Genomic DNA, 24,180 nt, shown 5'->3' with positions numbered 1-24,180 from the left:
GCTATGGTTAGCGTGGCGCTTACCACCAAGCGCACGGCTTGTTCGTACCGTCACTTGGAATAAGAAAAATATAAAAATGAAGGAACATGTGATGATCATACGTCAAATTCCTTAAAATGCTTTTATCACATGAAAATCATAGAAATGTGAAATGCTCTAATTTAACCATAAAAAAAGTGTCAACTACTTAATTTCATTGCAATCTTTAAACCTCTTCAGAAAAGTTGTCATTTTGCAGATGGGACTTTATAATACCAAGTGTGTGATATTATGCTAGGACCACAATATATCAGTTGTGGACAAAGTAATGTTTCTTTTCATATATAGGACTTCACATTAGTTAATCTAGTCGCCGTCGTATTCGAGTATACACTTTATATTATTATATAAATAAAGAAGCTATATCTTCCCAGAAGCAATCTTAAAATAGATTAATCAATTTCGATCTCCAATAGATAACAAGCCAAATGTTAATATGTAGAACCCGTTCCCTTCCAGTTGCGCCGTGTCTCACAGTTTCCTATACTCACTACTTAGTAACACTGTCCTGCTGACCTTGAAGAATATTCAAAGACTAATAATATATGAATTATTAGATTTAAGTGTAATTTAAAATTAACGCTACTAGATGGGTTTTCCTCGTGTGATTCCATTTATTTATTCTTTAATTTCATTTATTGATACAAGTACAATAAATCCATTTTTCCCATTCTTCAGATCCGTAACGCATAGAATTATATCGGAATGATCATACAAATACAAATTTTCTGATGCCTTTGCCGCTGTTGGCATCATTATTTCAAAAGGTTTTAAGCCATCACCAATATATGTTGCTGTTTTTTCTTCTTCTTCAATCACTACTCCAAAGCGTCATCTCGGGTTACTTTTTTCCATGTCTCTTTTCAACATTTACTACAAAAACTTCGAGACAAGATTTGACTGTGTCAAGAATATTTGTTTAGTGCAAAACATCATTTGTGAGTGTAGAATAGATTTGTACATTATGGTAACGGCTTAAGGCTTATGTCTCTTTTAGGATTTCTTGTCTCGCAACCGGTTACAATTAAAGAAGAAAATTTCCAATTGAAACTGATTATGAAACAAGATTACGATTACGGCCCCTGCTTGTCAGTTTTATAGGTATAGTTTCATGTTTATCATAAATTGTAGAAGCCTGCATTAGATTTGACGTTGATTTGTACGAGACTTTCAATATGTTTAACAATATACAATATGTTGTGTTTTTTTTTTATTTGGGGAGTCACTCCGTAGCCACGGCCAGTACAACCTGACCGAAACGGCTAGTAGGTATGCAAATGCCTATTAAATTGGTTAATCGTGTTTATTCCTGTTTCAAAATTTGAACTTGTTGTTGATTTCCAAAAATGACAGAACTAAAGAGTTCTGTTTAATGGTAGTACGGCGCAGAAGTTACGAGTTTACGAACCCACCATTTATTGTTGAAAATAATGTATTCGTTATAAGTTATTCGAATATGAAAGATAGGAAATCAAGTTACTAGTGCAGACAACTTAAATGCTATTCATAGGAATAGAGTATGAATATAACGGGAATACTGACGAGGTAGATAATCGATGTGTCAACTGCAGATTGCCTCGATCCTTATCATGCATAACTTTTCATATATATTTTATGCCATATTTTGTAATATCTTCATGTTTAACGAAGTTGAAATGTATGATTTGGAATATGTATTAGTGAATGTTAAAGAGTCATTTTCATCGTCAAACACAAATTTCAAAAGATATATTTGGATTATCATTTTGTAAAAACTCAAGAGATCACTCCTGGAAGCAAGGTTTTTTATGACAAAAATAGTGATAAATATATCATTAATACGATAAATTTAAAAAACAAATCTGCTTTTGATGGTCGTCTTCACAAAGTCACAAATTCTTTTCATGGGTAATGTATACGCTTCCAGAAGTATAATAATATTCCAATTGACAATAAAAAATTTCCATTTACGAGGTTTAAAACTATAGTGAAATAAAAACTAAATTATACTAAAAGTTGTATAACTTCAACGTACTTAGTTGACAAAAATCTGTGGCAGTGACCCGTTTAGCTCTTATAAGTTGTCTTGATGTGTCATATTTGAAATAAGTATTATAAGTGGCAAATGTTTATTTGCAAAGAACGACGCGTAGAGATTTTTACTCGTTCTTGTCAGGGGAATCTGCCTTACGAACGAGTAGTAGAGTTTATTAATCAATTACAAGTGTAATTTCCTTACCGATAAATAAAGATTATTTCAGTTTAGAGTTTTAACACAGATTACTTAATAGTTAAAGTTGAGAGGAAAAAGGAACCTAAGCACGCGCTCGGAGAGGTGAAAATAAAGTTGCCCGCCGCGTGCAGTCGTGCGAAGCCGAATGCTCATAAATGAAAAATCTGTATGAGAGCTTGCGCCGACGTCGGCGCACTCAGCGGTGGGCACTTATCGCATAATCTTGAACGAGTGACGGAGCCCTGGTTATATTGTCTGCAGGGTGCCAAATCCTCTGTTACCAGCTTCGACTGCCAAGCCGCTGCGACAGTATTTACGTAAGTAGGTCAAGCGTCACGGCAATGCATAACTGACTACGCTATAACATAATTATATATTACATTTTAAGCTAGTTTAAAACGATTTGTAATATAAAACTCGATGTAGTTAGATGGTTCGTTGAGTAAGTATTTTTTATCTGAAAGATCGTAATAACTACTTTGGCTAATATATAAGTATGGCGCGGTCCATACAAGCGAAGTGTAATTTCGTCTAGTAACTAATCAAATTGAGTAACATTTGGAAAATATAACCTAGAGTCTGGGTGTGTCAATACTTCGTTAAATTGAATATTGATAAAATTATAATAACGAATTGTACGTATTGTGCGAATGCGGGGAAAACCGCCTCTCCCAATTAGAAATTCAAAATTTATCTTTTGGGCCTTGGGAGAGACAATAATCTAAAATAAATGTAAGAATAATAATAATAAGCTGTAATTTTAAATTCATGCCGCATTGTTAAAAAGTTCATGCAGATGGAAGAGGACATAGTAGGCTCTTATTGCATACCCTCCACATAGACACACGCCATACAGCATTTATTTGATTTCGGAATGTAACTATGGTTCAAATCAGCTCACAGGCTGAGAAAAAAAACAAAAATAATAAAACAAAATAAGTTCATTTCAGATTTAGGTCCATATAATTGTTAGTAAAGAGAAATAATATTAAATACTGTAAAGAAATAAGTGTTAGTACAATATAAAAACGCGATTAATCAATCATCATCAACCCATTTATACGTCCCACTGCAGGGCACGGGGCTTCTCTCAGGTGAAGGGTTAGGCCATAAGACTATGCCACGCTGGCCCAATACGGATTAGGAACTTTATGTATATATTATGAGTTGTGAACCTTCTTCGACGTACAGATCTCATCACGGTATTTTTCTTCACCGAAAAGCTCATGATAAATTTCAAATTAAATTTCGCACATACATTTCGGGTCAATAAATTAAGAAAAGACAACATTTTCTAATAGGTTTTGAAAAATATTTGACGGTTGAAAAAATGATGGTTATTAAAAGTAAAATCGACTTATATACTCATTTAAATGAACATCAAACAGCAACGCGGTCTAATTATTTCAAGATTTTTCAACACTTTCCTTAAAAAACATCAGCTCGGTACTTTATAGACTATTTCTATATCCACGAATCATCAGTTTTGGACCATTGTGCGACGACATACTAACACAGACAACCAGATTTACGTTTAAAAACCTTTTTGTTCGTTTACCAAAAAACATCATCCGCATAAGCGGATATAAGGGTACCATAAGGGTAGAATTAAAATTCGTTTGGATCCATTGACTTACAATTATATGGACGTCGGGTCCGCGCTAAAAAGTGTCCGAACTTATAGGGCGTTAAAATCGTATACAGAGCGTCATTCACGCTTTAGTCTTCGTTTGTTCGACTGACAGCGAAGCAAGCAAAATTAGACAGTACTGCGATGACATTACAATTTAAAAGCTTTTTCATATTCCTTTACATATCACTACGTTTAAATAGGTTGACTTGGGACATTTTTTTCGTGGTTTTTGTATTAGCACCGTCGTCCATTTATTTTTAAGTCAATGTTCGGATCACACTCAAAATAAATATAAATTGACTGCCTGATTTGCCGCTTCCTAGATTTTGCCTTTGTGGACTTTGACCCACGTGGATCCCTACAACTCTATGAAACAGTTATGTACAAAAATTCCACAAATGTAAATATATAATTGATATGTCACATGCAGGTGACAAAACCACTGCCCGTTGCAGGCCAGAAAAGAAAATGAGTTTGTAGCCTAGCCTTGGCGGAATTAAAGAGAAGGCGCAGTCCACATAATTTTATTGTAAGAAGATAGAAAGAAGTAAGGAAAAGTCTGTATTCACACAAATATTGATACTTTATAAACATTTAACGTTTCATGAGGTTTACATGATTGCGGTTATTTACGACGTATACGTCTTTTCGAATACCAATTTTGATGGCACTGACGTCGAAACGAAGTAAATTAAGAATGACGTAGGAAAAGATTACAGAACGATTCAAATTTTCAAATGTACGTAGCCAGAAACTAGAGAAAAGGGTGATAAAATGGTGGATTGACGATGAAAGAGGTTGCATCGTCACAAGTTCAACAAAGATTTACCTACATATACGTTGTCGCTTTCTTCTCAAACATGTGGTGAAGTGGCTTTTTTTGACAAGTAACATGGGTACGACTTTTTAAAAGAAAGTTCAAAAAATTGTGGAATTACGTCTATTTGCCAAATTATATTGGAATCAGTTAACGGAAATAGATGAAATCCAGTAAACATTCCATCGTCTAATTTACCGCCCGTAGGTGTTGAATCATCATCGTCATCATCAACCCATTTATACGTTCCACTGCTGGGCACGGGTCTCCTTTCAGACGCGTGTTTAGGCCATATTCCGCCACACTGGCCCAATGCGCGTTGGGAACTTAAGAGAAAAAAATATTAAAAAAAAATTAAACTTCGCGATGTTTTACCACCATGATATTCATATAATTTTTTTGAAATAACTCCATTACTTTGTTATAATTAATATTAATATAAAGATCAAACACAAAGCAATGTTCTCGGAAAAAAGCCTCGAGGCCATGAAAGATTTTGTATCATACTTACTATAGTACTTCATCAAAAGCAAAACTTAATCATATAATTTCTATATATGTATGCTTCATTGCTATGTATTGCAATAATGCTCTTCAGCTCTGGTTTCTTACATAAACGAATCGGTGTTTATAATACACAAACTTCATTTTATGCTTATTTACAACAAACTATTCAATTTCACGCAAAAGCCTTCAACAAAAAACACCTAGAAATCTAGATTGTTATTGCAACGTCGATTACCACTTACCACCAATACTTCCCTTTACCACGATATCATAGTTGTGAAGTGGCAGACCGTGTTTCAATGTTTTTATAACAAATTTTATAGATTTCTTTACTTCAGTATTTACAACAGGATGTTGAAACTTTATAATAGTAATACTTCTAACTTACTTATGAAAGAAGATCTTAAAACGTTGCTCTTCCGCTTTCGCTGTGTTCGCACTAGCTGACGCCACAACGGCAATTAAATAAATAAATAACGCAAACACTCATAGCCCCGTACTAGAAAGTCCCTGTGTCGCCAGTGCCATGGACGTACATTACATCCAAACTTACAAGAGAAATAAATCCTTCATTTGGTGCTGCAATGACGCAATTGTAGTTCTTGTAATTATTACAGGAGTTTTTTTTTATAATAGCAAATGACGGGACGAACAAGTCGTGGGCCTGGTGATAAGCAATACGCCTATTCATAACAGTTGCAGTGCCACTCAGAATCTTAAATCGCAAAGATATTAGGGGCACCGCCACTGCGCCCGTCACCCTGACACATAAGTTGACAAGTCCATGTGAACCAGAACGCTAAAATTCTCACATAACTGCTTGGCGGCAGAGAATTAGGACAGGTAAAATGGATTTGAATTGTTTTTTTGAAGTTTATTTCAAATTTCGAGTTCTTAGGTTTTCGCGATTGTTACACATAGGAAATGAAACTATTTTTCCGGATTTAAATCGCGTATATTTGTTTTTTCAAACAAACCGACGTTTCGGGCCCTTTACAGGCCCCATGGTCACGGTTGACTGATTTCAAATTTATAACATGTTAATAAAACTTTATATGTATTTTTATACATACATATAAATTTAACACTCCTGCCGATTTTTCTCCAAACGTAAATAAACACTTGTTACAGATGTTTTGACGTACCTACATTTACAATTACGTCAATGTTGCACCAAATGAGCGAAATGTAGGGGCATACAATATATTTCTCCGGGCCCGGATATCGAACTCAGCACCTCTGCGTGACACATCAGCATGGTAACCGTTCAGCCACAGAGTCAGTTGAATTGAAACGCAAGTGGAAATCTCGTCAAAACGAATCGTGTAAAACTAAACACAAAATAGTGCTATACACTCGTCTGTCTACCATTTCCAACTTCAGAACAGCTCTAGGTCACAGTAAAATTTTTTATTTTCATTGTAACTACATGTATGTGGCAAGTATTAAAATCGGTTAATGGAAAGTGGGTGATATTGAATAAACCGGATTCATCCTCTAATTTGCCACTCGTAGAGGTAGAATATTTTCTTGAAATTTAAGTGAGACAACTTAGCTACCTCCTTTCCAACAAAAAAGAATCAACTAAATCGGTTCAAAAACGTTGCAGTACTCGCGTAACATTAAAAAAAACGTTTAAGAACGGTTACACATGGCGACTGTTAGCAGCGATGCTAACGCGATGCAGTCGCTATCGTCTACCTTTACACACACACACGCGATTTTAAACAGTAATGCCAACGCGATGCAAGCGCGCAACTGCATCAATACAAACGCGCGATTGCATCGCTACTCTTGGGATTATAGGCGATTGCATCGATGCAAACGCGCGACTGCATCGATATACTCGCTGCTTAAGTCACTCTAAAACGTTTGAATTGAGAACCACGGATTTTCACGGATACTGACCCAAATAAAAACAGTTTTTTTTTATACACGACTTTATTCAGAATGTGCTTTTTTTTAACTAAAACATTGAGCTTTTCATTGGTTGAATATACACGTGACGACTTTGAGCAGGTACATACGAGCGCTTCAGTTTTTTTTAAATCATTTTCCCTATCAAATGGATGCCTTTGAGTTAAGCCGCTTTTCTAGAAAACCATTGAGTGGAGAGTAATATTAATGTACATTATTTTGTATACATGTTTATAGTCGTGAAAATAAATACATGGGCCTTAAGTAATTGTCAGATGCTACATTCTTGTATTTGGTATTTGTAATTGTTGGTATAACTTTATTCCTACAATTATTGTACTATCGTCGCATTGCTTTTTATATAAAAAATAGCATTCATCTTAACATTACAACAAGGACAAAAATTCATGCAAAACTTGTAATGTGAGAACTACTGTGTTCCGGTTTGGAAGGCTTAAAGAGTTCCGGTTCAAAGCGTGCTGGTGAAATTACAGGTACATGGGACTTGTCAACTTATGTCTCAGGGTAACGGGCCAGGTGGCAATGCCCCTCAAATATTTGCGATGAAAGCTCTGAATGGCACTGCAATTGTCGTGTATAGGAGTGTCGCTTACCACCAGGCGCACGACTTGTTCGTCCTGCCACTTGGTATCATAAAACTTAAAACTAAAACTAAAAAACAGTTGAAAGTATTAATAAACATTTTTATATCTACTGCGTCTTCTTATAAGCTCTTGTCTGTGGATTAAACGTCAACTATCTCTGCTCAGCGCCCCAACGTGTTACAGCGCTTATACAAGACTTTTCCTGATCTAAATAAGTTTCTAAAATATCACGTCTATTACGTACCTAAAAGAAAATAAATGAAATAAACTTACTAAGGTATATTTTTTTGGGCTAATTGCATTCGTTAAATCATTTCATTATCTTTAATATTAATTCGTTTTTAATGCATTGTTGTCTCAAATAATAGAAAATTATAACAGGTTTATCTCTCAATAAAATTACTTCACCGAAAGTCTCCTTAATGAGTTCAATTTAAATTTAGTCTTCTTTACTGTTCACTTTTGTTCACCTCGTCAGATATGGTGGGGGACAAAAACTGGTGGTACTTTTTTCCTTTCACTGGATCTTTCTTTTGATCATCTATTTGTTTCGAGATTGTATACAAATCAAGCTACATTGGTTTTACTTTTCGAATTTAAACGCTACGCAAATGACGTAAGCTACAATTTTCAATATACGTTTGGCAATTTGAAAATCTATAGTCTACCACATTGAAATGTTTCGTTTAACACAACATTTCGTTTTTGCTCTTAAACAATGAAGGCTGTCTTCGAGTTAATTTTATCGCTCTATCTACTTTTTTCTAATCTGAATTTTGATATTCACTTTTGTTTATTATTCGGCGTTTGAAAATCGCTTTAACGGAAATAAGTATTTGGCTTCGTAGAGAAAAGAAAATTAACGTATTAGAGCGTTTGCGCATTACGTCCGATTCGTATCAGGGGGTCTACTCTCGATCTCCGTCCGACATCCGTCCGAAACAATTGCTGCCAAATAAGCAATATTTGACCAAATGAAAAGACGCGTGATTCGAATGAAACTTCATACTTGGTACTTGTCTTTTAATTTTGTCGAATTTTACTTATTTGACAGTAATTGTTTCGGACGGATGGCAGACGGAGATCGAGAGTAGACCCCCAATTCCGAATCCGACAAATGACGATCCGAAATGTCACAGGGATCATTTTATCTCTAAGTGTACAAGCGATATCAGTATTTTCTCGAATTCGAATTGGACTTAGTGCACAAGCGACATCCGAAGTGGGTCCGAATTTTCTAGATCTGTGTACTCTCGGATTCGGAACTAATAAGAATCGGGTGCAGTACGTAAACGCAAGATTGCCTTAAATTGCCGTCGCCATTTTACCGCGCGGCTTTGGTCTTTTGTTATTTTGCATTAAAAGATATTAGTGGAAACAAACATTACTTTGTTTCATCATCATCAACCTTTCAGACGAGGGTTTAGGCCATAGTCCGCCACGCTGGCCCAATGCGGGTTGAGGACTTCACACGTTTTCCGAGAGTTGTGAACCTTCTTCAACGTGTAGGTTTCGTCACGATGTTTTCCTTCACCGAAAGGTTTAGTTACTTTGTTTAGCAGAGACTAATTATGTTCTACATGATATTGCATTCTACAAAGTGCGCTCGGCATAACACAACGCGGCGCGACGCCGGCGCTTGCTGCGTCTCCTTTTTCACTTCTTGTCTAAAGAAACCTTATTGCATAGAAAATACAGTTTATATTTGTATCGTTGCTTCGTCTGGTTAAGGTAAATTGAGGCGGCCTATGAAAATATTCATAAACTGCAATAATGAATTTCATAGTGACAACTAGGTTTATACATTTAGAAACCGCTTTTGAGTGCTAGATAAAAATGAACACGCACTTATCTCTGCTACCACTTCAAAAGATCGTTGATTGCTGAATGCAGTTTTGTTTTATAATAACTAATTGCTTTAAATCACAAGGATCTATGGAGCACTGCTACTGCGCCCGATACTCTGAAACATAAGTTGACAAGTCACATGTGCCTGTAATTTCACCAGCATGCCGCAGTAATGCGATCATTAGCGGCAAAAATAGGTAAGGTGGCAGTTACTTCCCTGGACGAACTCTTTCACAAGCTCTATTGCTACTAAAAATTATATTAAATGTAACAATGAGTTGCGGCAATTTTAACCAGCACACATGCTGGAATGTTATTCTAAATTCGTTTTTCTATTATCTTAACTAATACAATTAAGAATGGATAAAGTGGTTGGGGAGTACTCCGCCCCTTTTTAGAAAAAATATCATGATTATGTACCTTGTACGACGCCATTAAGGCGTGACGTCACTAAATATGGCCGGTTATTTCTAACGCTTATAACTGTTTTATTATTCAACTAAATTTAATAAAAAATACTTAATTACCTACTGTTATTGAATGCGCTATAGAGAATATTACATTCATTCATTTTCGATTTTCGCCATGTCTGTCCTCTTAGAATAGAGAAGCTATAAAATATTATTATAACGTAAATGACGTTCATGAAGTTCAACTCACTGATAATAGTAAATTATGAAAAAATCATAACAAATGCTTGTAAAAATCTAATATCTTCGATTGTTAAACAGAGATTTTTAAAGTATTAATGATAATAAATGATAGTGTTAGAACCTAATTTATTTGTCAGTTGTTGCATTACTTTAAAATTTTAGAACTTATTTTGTTCGGCACATGTAATAATTTAAAACTTTCATTATTGAATGGTATTTACGTTTTGATAATAATCTCAGTAAAGAGTAACAAAAGTACGTGGAATTACATCTATTTGCCAAGTTTTATTGAATTCGGTTACCGGAAAATGCTCGAAACCGGATTCCCCATCATCCCCTAGTTTGCCACCCTTAGAGGTGGAATATTCTCTTGAAATTTAAATGGGACTGCCACTAAGTACCCTCTTTCCATCAAGAAAATAATCATCAAAATCGGTTCACAAAATCCGGAGTAATCGTGGATTATCTAGGTATATCGTAACATAAATACAAAAAATGACACAGTCGAATTGAGAACCACCTTCCTTTTTTAAGTCGTTTACAAATTTGTGATTTATAAAAGAGACCTAAAACGATTTTGTTATTTCCACCTGAGCTCGAACAGTAAGTTTGAGAGGGAAAAAGAAAAAACACGTGTACACGCTTGTTTCGAGCTCGGTAATTTTGATAGTTATTTTATTGATGATGGCGCAGACGTACGGGGAGAAAGCGAAGGCAGTTCGCTGCTCGCCTGATCCCCTAATGAGACCAGCGGGCTCTGGACAGGGACTCCGGAGCCTGCATTGCACGGCCTCACTCGTCTGGGGGGCGGGTCGGAGGACAACCGACTCGCCCCTCCGTTGGCGCGGGAGCCCTGGCGTAAGCTAGGGCGGCCGGGCGGCGTCGTGGTGAATGTTCACTGATCCCACGGCGCCGACTCAACCGGCGAGAGGGAAACCCGGGGGGGTTTTAGTGGGGTAGGCCTTCCAGTGTGGAGGGAGAGTCCCCACATAACCCCTGAGTCTCCCTGGGCTCAGGGGTATCCATAAAGATTTCCCCCCCGTCAAAAAAAAAAAAGGATTGCACTGGAAACACAAGCACTGGAAATACGACCTTAATGGCAGGGACTTGAGTATGATTTCGAGTGCTTTAAACCATACTTAAATCCTGACTTGAGCATTGAGTAGAGTTCTGGAATACGACCCTTAGACACTAAATAAAGTTTACCGAAGTTAAAGTGGTTTTATGTTCGTATTCTAATAATAGTAAATACCAAATAGGTTACTTATACATTAGTATATATTTCTGTATACGGGAAGTATTGCTGGAAGGAGGTAACGTTTTGATAACATTAAAGAATAAACAGGAGTTGCGAGCTCAGGTAACTTTATACATCTCGGGCGAGACCGATGGCACTATGCAGAATTGGTGTCCAACCTTCACTAGTCGGAGAAACACTACAAAAAGAAACCATTATAAGTGGTAACATGCCACCTATTTTTTTTATTTTTTTTACTTCTTATTCTATGCAAATTGTTTATCATCAAACGTCACTAATTTTGACGGAATAAAGTCACCAACATAGTTCGAAACAGAACGTGGTGTTCTATGTTGTTATGTAGGTAACGTCAATTAATGATGTTAGGACGTAGCGTACTCGCCAGTAATTGCCCAGGATGCGCCAGACGTAAGGGGAGATGAAATCTTTAGTAAAATAGACTTTTTTATGATACTTAGTGATGCGACACCTGGTGGTAAGCGTCACACCTGTCCATAACAGTTGCAGTGCCGCTCAAAGGGCACTGCCACTGCGCCCGTCACCCTGGGACATAAGTTGAAAAGTCTCATATGCCTGTAATTTCACCAGCACCATTCAAATTCGGAACGCATGTAATGCTCACATTACTGCTTGGCGGCAGAAATACATGAGGTGGTAACACTACCCTGGACGAACTCTTTCACAAGGAGCTCTACGGCTACGTAATATATACTTGATGGTCATTAAAGTATATCTCGGTAATTCTGATGAAAACAAAAAAAGAGAAAACGACATGACCTTCACTTAATAAAAATTTTTTGTACATTGCACTGAACCGTGACCAGAAACTTGCGTAGATGACTAGACATACCGAGGTATCTTTAGCCAAATGTTTTTGTTTCTGATCGGCGCCGTTCGAAGATTTTTTACTCCAATTTGGAGAGGCCACGAAACTATTCATAGGCACGATAAATGATAAGTTTGTAGAGCTCAATTGGAAAGACAAAGACATCACGTATTTAGAAATATAGTATTCGTCCTTGTATATCGTCTTGTAGTCCCTGTAATAAAAAGCACGATCTTTGACCACATCATTTTTTAACATAATCCCGATTGATATTAAACACTTAAATGGTAATCAATCGAAAGCTCATTTAAAGAAATGGCTAATTCACAGTGTTATTATTTATTTATTTATTTGAGTGTGTGCGTTATTTTCTACATAATCTAAGTAAATTTTATAAAGAGACATCAAATATTTGAAAAATGTGCATCATGTTTATTTTTATTTTGTTTTAATTTGTAGTATATCTTAATTGAATTTTAATGACTGTAATTTTGAGACATTATACGCCCGACTAGGGCAAGAACTGCGAACCAAACGCATGAATGCATATGTAACACCTCCAATCTACCAGTTCATACAATAAATGTTTCTGATTTCTGATTATAGACTTGCTTGACTTGATTTGTGTATTGTCAGGACACAATGGCTAAGTACAGAACTATTATATAAGTATAATATTTTTTATGATATCAAGTGACTAGACGAACAAGTCGTGCGCCTGGTGTTAAGCGACGACATGCCTGTCCATGCAGTTAGAGCAGAGAATAAAAAGTAAGTTACAGTGCCAACAGACTTTTAAATCGGAAAGGTCTATGGGGCACTGCCTCTGAGCCCGTCACGTGATACATAAGTTTTATTTTTGTAATACCAAGTGAGGGGTCGAACAAGTCGTGCGACAGGTTGTAAACGACACGCCTATCCATAACAGTTGCAGTGCCACTTAGAGGTTTTAATTGCAAAAATTAGGGGCACTCCCACAGTGCCCGTCACCCTCAGACAAATGCCTTCAAAACCGTAATGCAATAATGCTCATTTTACTGCTTGGCGGCAGAAAGGTAAGGTGAACGTACTTCACTGGACGAACTCTTTCAAGGAGCTCTACTGCTACTGGTCATTAGAGTTTTCAGAAAATAGGTGAATATAATTATTATTATTGAGGATCTATTTCCGTTAAATCGCCGTTTCACTTTAATTATGTAAACAGGTAGGGTAAGTTTTTAATTGACTTAAGCACGTTTACGTAAGTTTCAAATTAAGCACTGTGCCGCTTTCGATAAGAATATTCCCAAGTCTAAAGCGTCAAGTTTTAAAGAAAAGATTTCATTCATTCGATAATTCAAGTAAAGAATGTTACTGCGTAACCTTAGGGCGCTTTCAAAGTAGAAGCTTATAAAAGCGCTGAAGTAGCGCGACTGTCGTAACGCGCGAGTTACGACAGTGGCGCTGCGACTACGCTCCTAGATCGATACCTGGAACGAATTTTGTGAAAATAAAAATAAAGAAACAAAAAGCAAAATTCGAAAAAAAATAATTTTGTTAAAAAAATGAAGATACAAAAACAAACTATAAACATGACAGATTCAAAAAATAAGTTGGTGTAGTGTTCATTAGAGGTATAGAGATCAAGTATGACAATTATTAGTAGTGGAGCGGCTTTTACGCCACTACGGGGCTTCTTTAAACGTTTAATTTGAAGGGGCCCTGAATCGTGTATTAAATTTTGTATCTAAACAGTTAATCGCATTTAATTGCAGCAGCGAAGTGATGAATAAAACAATAATAATAATAGAATAAAACTTTAAAATGACGAAGTTAAAAATACAATCGTCAGCTTCCGTAAAACTCGATTTAGTGAGTGAGCCTTACTGTGTTCCAGTTTTGTAGGACAAGGCTGCTGGTGACATTACAGACACATGGGACTTGTCAATGTATGTTTCAAGGTGACGGGTGGTAGCGTCCTCAGAACGTTGCGATTTAAAGCTCTGAACAGGTGTGAAATAACTGCTATGGACTGGTGGTAACCAGTCACTTGGTATAATAAAAAAATATTAATAAAACGTTTATCTTATTTATACAGCACAAATAAGCAAAATAGCAAATTTAAATTTCAAATCGTTGAAGATTATCAACATTGTAAAAGCAATGTAAATAAATATGCCCGGAATTTATGACACACGCTTTTCATTTGATAAGATTGTATTTATTGAGTACTTAGGTTTTCGCGATTGTTACACATAGGAAATGAAACTATTTTTCCGGATTTAAATCGCGTATATTTGTTTTTCAAACAAACCGACGTTTCGGGCCCTTTACAGGTCCCACGGTCACGGTTGACTTTTTTATATGGATGACAACAAACCACGAGCGGGCGCGGGACCCGACCTGCGCCCGTCTCGCGCCTGCGCGTATTGTCATCCATAATAAATACACGGAATTACACCCGCCATGCTCCCGACCCGACACGCGCCCGACCCGCACCAGTTCTCTGTATGTTTCACTCTTTACTGTCATCGAGTAATTTGTTGAAGCGATAACAAAAGAAAGCCGGTTTCGCAAATTTTTATAATCAAAAAATCATGGCACTTGGCTTGATGTAACATTTGACATTTTTTGTTTTTAAACAACATAATTGCAGACTGCGCGGTTGATATTATTTACATTCATAATTTCTGCCCTTTTACGAACATGTTATAAAAGTAGATTCTATTATCAGGACCTCGAATTCAACCTAAACAGGCTTGTAGACGTTTTAATCTCAAATGTCACGCTACGTCTGATATAAAACGAGGGATATAATCATGCAGATAAGGACTAGATATTTCAGTGTTTCCTTGCCCTTTGTCTTAGATATACTGGTAAAATTGTAATTATTATTTAAGTATTGAAAAATCAAATGCATGTGAAGCGAAAATTTTAATTTCAACTTATGTTAAAATTAAAATTTCACGCGTGGAAATAGTGTTGGTATTCCGTTTTGTGAAAAAGGAAGGTTAAGTTTTTGTTCAGAGCTTATGGTGATTATTTGGTGGGTGGGTAATAGTGAATTAAATTTCATAACATTTGTTTATCTATGAGTAATCAGCTAAAGGATTATTTTGATATGTTTTGATTATCGGTTTGTATACAGTTCGCTTTAAATAACAACATTATTATTTATTTATCACGTGTGCACCGTGAATAAGGTATTGTTTTTTGTAATTAGTATATTGACAATCAAAATAAAATAAAAAATAACAACTGAAGTAATATAGAAACAGAAAATATAAAAGTATAGACATGTCATTACATTTTATGCCTCATTTTTTTTTATATACAGGAAAATGAGTGTTTACGTCTCATCAAATTATTTTATACAAAATCTTAGTTCGTCTTGTGATCAGTACGGGCGCTGTACAATTTAAAATACAAAGTTATCAATGGTTAAAAATTATAATTGCCTACTTACTCAACTTGTGACACAATGTTGTGTCACAAGTTCAGTAAGTAGGCAATTATAAAAATAGGGACATTCAAATAAATGTTTGTAATTGTCGTTCCGCCCGTGTGAAATCAATGCTTTTATTCACACTTGCGAGGAAGTTGATAAAAGGAAAAATTAGCCTTAATGTGGTTATAGTTTATTCATATTATATTTACAAAATTTTGAGTATCTCAAAGACTAGTATTAAATAATCGAAAAAAAATTTCCAATTCTCGTGCTCTAAAAGTACGTCATTATAGCCCTATGTAGCGGGCATAAAGTGGTAAAGAGTACCTAGCTCTTTTATTTATTTATTTTATTTTTCGAGTGACCTAGACTAATTCAAACAGCCAGTACTTGCTCTAGTTAGTACAAAAAATACTACGTCCGGTTTTAGTTCCGGGCCTTTTTCGCATAGACGGTGGCGCCATATTATTTGTCCCACATTAGTGCGTTTATGTAATGACCATTTTAGTGACGCAGTGTAGCACGTAAATCGTTTTTCGTACCTAACTGACTATTTTTTCTCGCAATCGAAGTGAAAAGTAAAGTTATCACCTCAGGACTAAAAGCCAATATAAAACCTCGTGTAATAAATAACCTCGCTAAACCTCGGGTGTCTAATATCCTCGGGTATACTACAATGGCTCGTTTTAGACCCTCGTTAAAAAATATACTATTTGGCGTGAGGTCTACTTCCCGTGCTCTGACCGTGCGACGAAAGAAGAGACATAGAACAAAAAATCCATTACCGCCATATTGTGCCGCCATTAGTGCCGTGTGATAAAAATACTACCAAGCTTCACTGCACGTTATGTTATACTACTTACGAGCAAGTATAATAAAAAATATTTTACGCTGTCACTAGCGAGAACTGCCTTTATAAACTCATGGTAGAGCCATGTCATAATTTTTGTAAAGCAAATTTAAATATGACAAAAAAAACCAAATGAAAAGAAACATCAAAGGGTGTCTTCAAATTAGGCGCGATTGTGGTGCATCAATAATTTTTAGTTCACTAATTGTGACTGCAAAAGTGGCGCGCGGGTATCACGACAATGGCGCTGCAACTGACGCGGCTGCAGCGCTACAGTAGTGTCACTGTAGCGCTTCTATAAGCGACTAATTTTTAATTAACTGCCTCCGTGGCCGAACGGTTACCATGTCGGACTGCCATGCAGAGGTCCCAGGTTCGATTCCCGGGCCGAGAGAAATATTTTGTATAGCCTACATTTATTTCTCTCGTGAGTTTGGGAGTAATTTTTGTGGTTGTCTATATGTGTGTCCATGGCACCCGCGACACAGGGTTTCTTAGTGCGGGTCTATGTTGAGTGTGTGCGTGTGTGCGTTATTAATTTGAAGGCACCCTAAATCCATCTAATTTATTCGCACAGTATATAGAACTAGCGACTGCAAGAAAAATGGTAACGTAAAATTGCAGCTCTTTCTCCGATCGCTAGAGGCGCCGTAATATTGGCCATATACAATTTTACGCGATTGTCACTTCAATACTGTTTGAACTCGAGGGTATTACGATTAGTATTACGATATTACTCACGTATTCGCATATATAGGTGAACGTGTTTAACAATAGGTACATTTTAATAATGTTAATATGAGCACATTTCATGTAGAAGCAGTAGAGTAGAGCCTTGTGAAAGAGTTCGTTCAGGGAAGTATACTGTCACCTTACCTATTTCTGCCACCAAGCAGTAATGCGAGCATCACTGCGTTCCAGTTTTGAAGGGTAAGGATGCCAGAGAAATTACAGGCACATGGGACTTGTCAACGTATGTCTCAGGGTGACGAGCGCAATGGCAGTGCCCCTCAGATCTTTGCGATTTGAAGCCCTGAACGGCACTGCAACTATTATGGCCAAGCGTGCCTCTTACAACCACGCACACGGCTTGTTTCTCGTCATTTTGTGTCATAAAACAAAATCGATTGAATTACATAACTGTGACTCTGAAGACAGCCAACTAGTCTACCTAATTTGGTGATTACGTCGTTGAGTCGAAAAACGAACTTAATCATCTCAGTACAGAGTACTAAGAAAACCGACCTCAAAAGTACGTGGAATTACGTCTATTTGCTAAGTTTTATTGAAATATGTTCGCCACTATACAGGACTTGACACTGGAGATAATAAAAATCGGGTCTCACTACTCAAAATATATCGAGAGAAAAACGCCTTGAATTGGAGAAATAGCAAAATCAACCATTAAAGTAATTTCTCCTAAATTAAAGTTAGGCGCTATTTATAAAAATGAATCTTCATGCGTGAACAGCCACCCTTCGAGGTGGATAATTTTCTTCAAAATGAAATGGGACCACTATGGAAGTACCCCCTTTCCAACAAAAAAAGAATCATGAAAAATCGGTTCACAAATACCGGAGTTATCGCGTAACATACATACAAAATAAAAATAAAAAAGAATATACAGTCGAATTAAGAACCTCCTCCTTTTTTGAAGTTGGTTAAAAAAGTAAAGCATGAAATAAATTATGAAACTCTCCTTTTTGGAAAGGTAGATCAAAGGGTTTACACGTAAACACGAGACTATCTCTCAGTGTACTGCTTACCTATTGTGCAGGCTGCTTTTTATATTTAAGAGTAGCTTCGGTGTCTACATTTTAACCTACATAGACATTATCTGTTATTTAAACATTTGTCTAAGATAAAGATGGTACGCAAAGCATGCACGTATATAACGAAGTTTAACAAATATATGTATAAGTGAACTAACCGCCTGATTACAGCTATTCCTACATACATGACTCAAAGTGTTTTACATTGAAGAGTAAAATATTTTTTTGTTATTATGTCAGATGGAACTTTCGGCCTTCAAAATTAATTTGAGACAAAACTCAAACGTTACAGTACAAGTAATCCTTTACCATAAATATTTAAATACATTATCAGTTGGAGAAATATAGTCAGAAAAATAAATAACAATCATGGCGACTTTTTTTACTAAATAAAGCTTTCAAAAACGGTACTTACTAAACACTTACTTTCTTTTTATTTTGATAAATAAATATACTGAAAATCACATGTCAATACCGATCCACGTGATTTTTATCACAAAATGTCAATATCCAACAAATTGACACTTACGTACAAATGTGGAAAATAATCTCAGCTTATCGACCAGTCTTGAAATTGATTAGTCAAGGTGATGGTTGCACCATATCGTTTTCTGAGGAGGTAAAGAAAAAAACCTCATTGAAGTTTCTTTGTTATTATGACCAAATGACTGAAAATATAGAGCGCCAATAAGTATAAGCGTTAGTAATTAGGTTCTGTCTTTATTAACGTAGAAAATTACTATGATATATCCAGCCTACATGCAGCTACATCTCCCTGTTTAATCACCACGGCAGGCTGGCGGGTTAGCGATTGTGGTAAAGCTGCCATCTAATACACATAAAGCTAGTCGTTTCTTGGATTAACCTCTCAGTGCGTAATAATCTTACGCATGTTACCCGTCATCAACAACCGGAAAGTACCTACACATATTCACGGCATTAAAAAACCTCACTTTAGTAGCAGGTGAAACCAAGTATCACGTAAATTTTGGGTCTCTTTCGAATGATATTCAAACTTATTAAGTTTTATTGAATATCAGAATGTTTCCCCACCATAATATTCAATTATTTTTTTGTGAAATTTCGCCTTCAATTGTTATAATTATTAAACAAAGAACAAACATTTACAAAAAATTCACTTCGATCCGGTTAGATTCGAACTAACCGTGCCAGACGTTATGCCGACTAAGCCGTGGAACGAACCAACGGACCTCACGAAATTTTCCAAGTGTTTGTCTTTGTTTTGGTTTTTTAACGATTTTTTTGCCGTAACGCCATCTGTGAGAAATCGTGAAAGTTTTTTTTACTCAGGTAGATACCTGTACAGCTACCAGCCTATATATCAGTTTAATAATTATAATTATGTTTTACTGAATGTCATCTTTCACCACCATGACATTCAATCGTGAAATTACTCAAACTAGTTTCTTATTATTAACGAAGATTATTTTTTGGCATACCGGGGCCAGCACTCTTATGCAAATTACAGACCGAGTCAGCAGAACTTACGAATTCCTTTACGTGTTTGTAACAGATTTTTGCATTAGGTTTTTTAATTGACTTTTCGCCGTCAGCGCACTTGTGACAAACCTATAAAGTATAACTCTTCAAAACAAATCATGGTATTTGTCTGAGTGTTCCATCTTTGTATTAATAATTATAACAAACGAGTGGAGTAATTTCACATAAATTGAATATCAATTCAATAAAAATTTAAATACAACGAATAGCGACATCTCTAGCCAGGGCTGATAACTGTAAAGGTATCTAACTGGGTGACGAAATACTTAAGACTTCTCATAGATGGCGCTACGGCTAAAAAGTTGTTTAAAAAACCAAATACAAAAACACGGCAACAAACACATAGAAAATTTCGTGAGGTCCGCTGGTTCGTTCCGTGGCTTAGTTGGTATAGCGTCTGGCACGGTATGCGGGAAGACGTCGGTTCGAGTCCGGCCGAATCGAAGGAATTTTTTCTGAGTGTTCGATCTTTGTATTAATAATTGTGTTATAATCATGGTAGTACATGGTAGTAACGTCATGGTGTTTAATAAGTAGGTTTTGAAATTGACAATCAATGCGGGTTGGAGTCTTCACACGTTTTCCGGTAACTTTCTTCGACGTGCAGATTGTATCACGATGTTTTCCTTCATCGAAAGGCTCATGGGAAATTTCAAATCAAATTTCGCACATAAATTCAGAGAACAGTCACACAATTAGGCTACCACGGATTTTTATAAGTAATATACTTATTACGAAAAATTTGCAAATTTAGGTTTCTTTGAATACATCTCACCTCCCAGATAATATTGTCATGATATTTTTTACAGTTCAGTAAAAACAATCCAGTTACCTAAAGATATGGAAGAACAAAAATTTGTTTCTGCCAAATACAAAAAATAGCATTCAACTGGACTAGTTAGCTCAATATACCTCACAAATGCAATCTAAATTGAAACTCGTTTCGGATAGACGACCACAGAGGAACCGATAATGTGTCCGAATTAAAAAGTGACGCTTTGGAAAGGTGAGTGCAGAAAGTTATGCTAATTTCAATCTCATTTGGATAAAAGAGGATTTAAAATTACTAGAGGAATAAAATCGACATTTATTTAATGACAAATCTCTTAATGAGTCTTTGACCTGTTCGGACGACTTGGACGAGCTATATGTGTAAAGTACGTAGGTACTTAGTGGGAAAGTAACAAGGACATTCTTAAACACTATTTCGCTTGAAGTTTTTTATTAAAATTCTATAGATCCAGCACGCTTTTCAGTTCACACACATTTTCTATAAAAAATAGACATCCTTCGGCCACAATCGTAACTATTTTTAACCAACTTCAAACAAGAAGGAGGTTCTCAATTCGACTGCATTTTTTGTGTCTATGTTACGTGATTACTCAAGATTTGTAAACCGATTTTAGTGATACTTTCTTTTATTAAAAAGAGGGTACCTCAGTATTGGTCTTATTTATATTTGAAGAATATATTCCACCTCTAAGGGTGGCAAATTTGGGGATGAATCCGGTTTCGCGCACTTGCCGTTAACCGATTTCAATAAAACTTAGCAAATATATGTAATTCCAATAAAAAAGTTATAATCATTATTTCATGATACCTTATGAAAGGACGAACAAGTCTTGCGCCTGGTGATAAATGACACGCCTGTCCATTATAGATGCAGTGCCGCTCAGGGCTTTAAATCGCAAAGACCCTTTACTCACATTACTGCTTGGCCGCAGAAATAGACAAGATAGCAGTACTTCTCTGGACGCATTCTTTCACAAGCCCTATTGCTACTAACTCGATTGACATGTGACCGATTATGGGTCGAAACATAAAACTGCAGAAATCTGCGAGCTGGCACGACGCATCGTAAGAATTTGCGAATTGCTCCGTATCGCGCATTTCTGCGATGTTAATATTCTTTGTGTTTTTTTTCCTATATTTACTTTTCAATAACAACAGTGCAACACTCTTTTTACGATCCAGGTCGCTACCTAGTTTAAAAAATACGTTCAGTACGGTTGACGATCGTTGAAGGTCATCCTTCAACGATCGTCAACCAGTTTGCCATTTAGCTCCTGACAATACAGACACAAAGGCGATAAACAAGTCACTTTTCTGATGTAGTTCTCCTTTTATATTATTTACCCATGAATTGAAAGTACTTACTGCATTAATAATTATGTAACAAGTATTGTACAGAGTCATATCTAACATAACACCTTTTTAGATAAATTTCGACATGTACCAAAATTGTTTCATGTTCCAAACTTCCTCGTAAAGTTATGATTATAATAGTTATATCAAAACAACAGTCGGCTTGAAATAAGGCTAACAAAACACTTGAGATAAGATGTCATCAGCTATGTAAACATTTCCTTTAATATAAAACCCAGTACATCATATTTGTTAATCTTGTATAAATATATGGGAATAAAGATATCTAATATTAACAAATGAAAGTAAATACAGTCATCATAGCAAATTTTGTCGACAAGTTGTATTAATTTCTAGGTGATTCAGTGTATTATCTTATCGGTTGGTCCACCATCTTAGCTTTTAGATTAGATTGCTCATATTCATTTCCGAAAAATAGGCAGTTGAATGGCGACTGGAGCGTGGGCTTACTTATTCGTGCATTTTGGTGAGATTATTAAAATATTTTTTATAGGCTCTTTATAATATTATAAGTATTCTATTACGTCAAATTTGTAACACGGGTGAGTTAGTAATTAGAAGTCTGCCGACTGAAATCCTTATCTATGTGAACGATAACGGTATTTATAGAGCGAATGTTGATAGATTGTTACTCAATGACGTTGAAACGGATAAAGGATAAAGATAAAACGCGATGGATTAGTAATTTATGAAGTGAATTATCCCTCAAGGTACTTTCCATTCATATGCTACATGAACAAAATAACACATTGAACCAAGACGAAATACCAACAATCACCTTAAGACAGAAGCTATGAGGAAAGACGTTTTTGATAACTAAACAAAAATGTCTGACGATATCCAGGATTTAGCAAGACAATATGAGGAACATGTACTTGACAAACAATCACGAAATGTCGGTTAGTATCAAAATACCATACTAAAAAAACACGTACGTTTGTTGTTTGTCAACAGTGCAGAACGCTGTGTCAACGATAAATGGTTCTATAATCTACAATAGTTTATATCTAGTGGAACTATGCAGTTTATTATAGATACCTAAGTATTGTATTTGTTATATAGTAATTTATGTTTTATTAAATTTGACAAACTTCTGTAGTTCCGATTTTTTCTTCCAATATAATGATATAATCCTTACAAGAAACTGAGTCGATCAGCATTAAATAACTTTTTGTCAATATTAATCACTTTTATGGAGAACTCACACTTGACCAAAAATTTACTGACTCAATTTTTTTTTTTACAAAAAATATCTACCTAATTTTAGTTTCCATGTATGTCCTATGGTTTCAGATTTCCCCATACTGTCCTGTTTAAAAAAACGCAAACTGCATAGAAAAAATTTGAAAAAATATACTTGCTGTTCCATAATAAATGTTACCTGTATGGAACAGTTTTTAATAAGGGGTCCCTGTAGCAAAAGTTGTTCGTCCTGGTGGGCAAAATTACACAATGGATTATCATGAAACAAAAAAGCCACTTTGTAGTTCAAGCTGGTTTAAAGATATTTACAATTTAGTCGTACAAGATTTAAAAGTCAAGTAATTTTTATGTATCAAAATGATCATTTCTAGAACTAATTTCCTTACAAAGAGGTGCCAAGGTAATATTCCTCTACATTATTTTAATTATCTGCCTACTCCCACCGTTGTTTATGATAGATTATTCTCATAACGAGTTCTTTAATGTTTTGATGAAGCGAGCAATCAATACTCAGCTCTGAGATACCTAATGAAGAGCACTTTATATATAGGCTATTATTTGTATTTTATTTATCTTTTGTTTTGGTTTATTTTGCTTTTATTGCATTATGTTGAAAAGTTTAAGTAATAAAATAAGTAAAAACAGTTTTCTCCCATGTATATCACATACATAAGCATGTGGTTTATCTAAAATATCCTTAGATACATACACATTTCTTTAATATTTAGGGTTAAATTTTTTCGGAGTTTCATTTTTTACAATAATAATTTCAGACAAATTGAAGGTTTGCTTCCAATACTCAAGTTGGTATTTAAAGCAACAAATTCATTTCCTTAACATTTTTTAATTATAAAAACTTCAAGAGTTATATTTCCATAACGATTTCTTAATTTTCTTCCCAATTTCTTTCCAGAAATTAGATTCAA

General features: G+C 35.6%; 1 protein-coding gene across 1 annotated transcript in view; it reads left to right on the top strand.

The window, feature by feature from the left end:
* Positions 1 to 24,180, top strand: part of LOC113225497 — a 72,623-nt gene that overhangs the window by 34,387 nt on the left and 14,056 nt on the right. The window lies entirely within an intron of this gene.

This window comes from Hyposmocoma kahamanoa, unplaced genomic scaffold, assembly GCF_003589595.1.
Source record: "Hyposmocoma kahamanoa isolate Upper Pololo Valley unplaced genomic scaffold, ASM358959v1 161, whole genome shotgun sequence".
Lineage (NCBI taxonomy): Eukaryota > Metazoa > Arthropoda > Insecta > Lepidoptera > Cosmopterigidae > Hyposmocoma > Hyposmocoma kahamanoa.
This window is presented reverse-complemented; position numbering and strand designations above follow the sequence as displayed.